This window comes from Orycteropus afer, unplaced genomic scaffold, assembly GCF_000298275.1.
Source record: "Orycteropus afer afer isolate SDZICR_OR568_19922 unplaced genomic scaffold, OryAfe1.0 scaffold00469, whole genome shotgun sequence".
Taxonomy (NCBI): Eukaryota; Metazoa; Chordata; class Mammalia; order Tubulidentata; family Orycteropodidae; genus Orycteropus; species Orycteropus afer.
Genome location: NW_006922056.1, coordinates 1290485 through 1295137, shown reverse-complemented (window position 1 = coordinate 1295137; position 4653 = coordinate 1290485).

The following is a 4653-nucleotide window of genomic DNA, read 5'->3' as shown; positions in this document are numbered from 1 at the left end:
TTCTTTGACAACCTCAATCTTTTCTCCATTTATCATGATGCTGCTTATTGGTCCAGTTGTGAGGATTTTTGTTTTCTTTATATTGAGATGTAATCTGTACTTCAGACTGGGTTCTTCAATTTTCATCAGTAAGCGAGAATGGCCAGACTTCTCACCTACTTTGGTCATGTTGTCAGAAGGGACCATTCCCTGAAGAAGGATGTCATGCTTAGTAGAGTAGAGGATCGACGAAAGGGGGAGGGCCTTCAATGAGATGGATTGACACAGTGGCTGCAACGATGGGCTCAAGTATAGCAGGGATCATGGAGTTGGCACGGGATCGGGCAGTGTTTCGTTCTGCTGTGCATGGGGTTGCTATGACTCGGAAACAACTTGATGGCACCTAACAACAACAACATCCATATGTCCATGCCCCACATGGGTCTCCCCTTAATAATCCAATTTTCCATTACTCATTTGCTTGACTATATAGCCAGGCTATTGGCCACTGCCCATGAATCAGTAAAAATCCAAACATGTGGGCTCTCACCATTGCCCAGTTCTTCCACAACAGTTAGGAAGACAGCATGCAGTTCAGCCTGTTGAGCTGACTTGTTCTACCATGTTCAACCAGGGTCTTTCCATCTGCTCTTAATGCAGCAGCTTTCCACATCACATGTTGTCCATGCATCCTGGAACTGCCATCTCTGAACCAAGCATCCTATGCTGGTCAGCAAAAAATTGTTCATAGGTTACTGTCCATGTAGAGTGGGTTCTGGCAGCTCCTCAGATGGTTCCAGGGCAGGACCTATGGAAAAAGAAGCTACCTGCTCATGGACATGGTGCATGCTTCCCTCCATTCCCCCAGTCACTTGTTCTTGTATGAACCATTTCTATTATATTATTTTTAGTTGGTCATGTGGGCCACCACTGTTTTCAAATCTGCCCTAGCCTGTTCTACCATGTTTGATATTAACAATGTAATGTGTAACCATACTTGAAATCTGCACCAAGTCCAAGCTTCTAACCAAACTGTGACAGTAAAGCTGGTGAGTTTAAATAATCTTGTGGCAAAACACTGAAAGTGTATTGAGATCCTTCCCATGTGAAAGCAAACTGTGGCTGACTCTTTTCTGAGATTGGGATGGAGAAAAAGGCATTTGTGAGATCAATCACTGACTCACTCCTGTGGCATTCAGCCAAACAGTAGACAAGCATAAAGGGTGAACATTTTCATCAGGTAGATACACTCTTAAGATGATCAATTATGGGAGAACAGAAGGGCAGTATTTGCACAGGGAGATAGCTCAGGAATGCATAAGGAAGAAAGACATAGGGAAGAGGTAACTACAGGAAGGAAGGGGGAAGAGAGCTGTTACATTGTGGGGAATTGCAGTCAGTGTCATGAAACAAAATGTGTGTGAACTGCTGTATGGAAAATGAATTTGCTTTGTAAACTTTCACCCAAATCACAATAAAAAACATAATAATAAAAGATTTTTTAAAAATATGAATCACTGAGTACCAGTCTCCTTTAAGCCTGCTGTATTTTCTGCACCATTGGTACCATCTCTGGAACAGCTGAAGCCACTGGTGGCACTACTTTATTTAGGCCTTGGTAGTGTACCATCAGTCTCCATGAGCCATCTGCCTTTTCCATGGGCCATACAGGGCTGTTATACAGAGAATTTGTTGGCACCAATACTCCAGCCTTTAGTATGTCTTTAATCAAAGCAGTAATCTCCTTTTGTCCACCAGGTATCCTGTACTGTTTCAAGTTAACAACCTGAGTGGGTTCAGGCAATTCCAATAGTCCCTATTTAGCATGTTCTTCAGTATTGGACTAAGGGCAGACTTGTGGCCTCAGTTTTACAGTATCAGGTAGAGGGAATGTTCCCCAATTAGACATTATATCTACACCAATAATACATTCAGGTAAGGGAGATGCAATTATTTCATACATTGTCTGTTTAAACCTTCCACTTCTCATTTAGACTTTCACCTTAGTCTCATGAACTGTTGCATCCCTGTATTCCCCCAGTCTAACCCCAAGCCCCTTCAACATTTCATTGACAAGTTTTGGAATGACAGTACATTGGGCTTCTGTGTCCAGGACTCCCAAGAAGGTCTTTTCCATACCCCCAGGCCATTTTAGCCACACATGAGCATATGGCCTCAAATCCCCTGCTGGGGGCTGGACTAGAAGACCCTGGCCCCCTTGTCAGTCTCTTATCTTCATCTACTAGCTGAACCTCTGCTTCAGTTGGTCCCACGTGGGAGTTCCCATAATTAACTTCTTGATTGGAGTGAATAGAATGAACTTGTTAAGGTTGAGGGACCAGCAGGAGTTTCCATTGATTCACCTAACATAGTGCTGCATTAGCATGTTTGTCTCAACTCCATCAATGTCCACTATATTCATCCCGTTTCTTAATAACCATTGAAAATTCTCTGACCTGAGGTAAGTTCTTTCCTCACTGCCCCTTCCCATTCTCCTATTAATTGCTCCTCTGGTTTTTGCATCTGTAAGACCCACATGGGGAGGTTGTGCCAATTGACCTGTCACGGCTTCTCGGATTGTTGCTTTGTTTTTCAGTAGCAAGGTTGCATGGGGTGCCCATGTAGAAGGGGCTCCCTTGATGACTATGTCTTCTATGAACTGTGGTAGTGGTGTACTCATTGAGTGACTATGCTGATAACTATAAAGTCATTCCAGCATGTCTGCTTCCTCTGGAGTGTTCCAGGGAGAATACAGAGGGGGAGAGGGACAGTTTCCCTTCTCAGGGTAAACAAACGTCACTACAAATTTTACCCAGTCCACCAGGCTTCTGGCCATCCCCTCCATGTTAACCTGCTGTGTAACTGGATCTTGGATCATCATTCGTGACTGTTCCATAGTTGTGGGTCTTGCATCAACCCAAACATACTGTTCTATTCTGTAGCATTCAAAACTGAAGACACTGGCCCTAAATTAGTCACTTTCACAATCTATTTTAGTAAAAGTTCCTCAGGAAGCTGACCATACTGATCTACAAACTGAAGCTACTCTTTTATACTATGCCCTCTGATTTCAGTAGTTTCTTGGTTTAGATAATTCCTTAGGAGTTAGATTCACCACTCCTAAATCCCATGAATAGCTTTTGCCTTGAGTAACTGGTTGCAGCATGACAGCTGTTTCAGTCCAAGTTGTTGTTGTTGTTGTTGTTATGTGCTGTTGAGTCGGACCTGACTCATAACGACCCCTCCTTGGGTTGCCGAGGCAGAGTCACTACAGAAGTAGATTGCCCAGCCTTCCTTCAGAGGAGTGGCTGGTGGATCCAAGGGTTGTTGTTTTTTTTTAATCCAGAAATCAAAGTCCTCCTGTTTATCCCAGCTTTTCCCAAAACCACATATTCTATTGAGTCTTGGCTGCTGCAGTGAACACCACCATTCTGACACCAGCTGCTCTGGTACTTTCTTTAGGAAGTATTGGCACAAAGCTGGTCCTTATGAGGCAGAGGTTAAAGATGTCCCAAATGTCTAACTTTTGCACACTGTTGTACCCCTCCATCATCTCTAAGATCAACTCCCCTAGGGGAGTCTTAGGGTTCCATATTTCATTGTAACATCTCACAGAACTCAAATTGCCAAAGAAATGGCTCCTGTGCTGGAGGTTGGAAGGCTGGCAGTTCCATAATCCATGGGTCAGACATAGGTGTAGAGGATTCTCCTCACTTATGTGGTTGCAAGGGCTGGTGAACCCAAATCAGCAGGTCAGACAGCTGGCTACTGTCTCAAGTCCAGGGGTGAGATGATGAGGAACCAAATGCAGGATCCAGAGCAAGAGAAGGAACTTTGTCAGAACATTCACATATATACCCGCAAGGAAACTAAGGGTGGTGACTCGAGTCACACCCTCCAGCAAGGTGAGACTCAAGATACATCCCACACTAAACAGGCATGTTGTTGTTGTTATGTGCCATCGAGTTGGACCTGACTCATAGCGACCCCTCCTTGGGTTTCCGAGGCAGTATCACTACGGAAGTAGATTGCCTCATCTTCCTTCCGAGGAGTAGCTGGTGGGTTTGAACCACCAGCATTCTGGTTAGCAGTCAAGTGCCTTAGGCACTAAGCTACCAGAGCTCCTAAACAGGAATAGAGGGTGAGATTTACAATACATAACAGAATGGAGGACTGCAGCTAGAAAGGCCATATTTAGCAACTCACTGCACTGCAGACGTGACACATACGCAAGATGAGGGAAAAAGCCAAAGCAACACATAATAAGAGCACCAGTGGGCATAGTTAAGAACCAATAAGAGAAGAAATCCAGCAGGTGATCAGCACCCAGGTCTTGATGCACCAAGGTCTGGAAAGAGAATCAAGAGGGTACACTAACACGAATTAGCCAAATGATAAGAAAAGGAAACACATGTCTTAAGGCTGATTTTTCATGTCCTAGAAGATGAAAATATTGTAAATTATAATGAAATATTGACAAGTACATACATTTCTAATATACTACAATCAGGCCAGTATATCCCAATGATTTAGCAATGAGTTGTAAAATACCTACTATGTGAATTAAAAATATGGATACATTAACATCCACCACTCATCTGTCAGTTTGTCATACAGTGGTGGCTTGTGTATTGCTGTGAAGCTGGAAGCTATGCCACCAGTATTTCAAATACC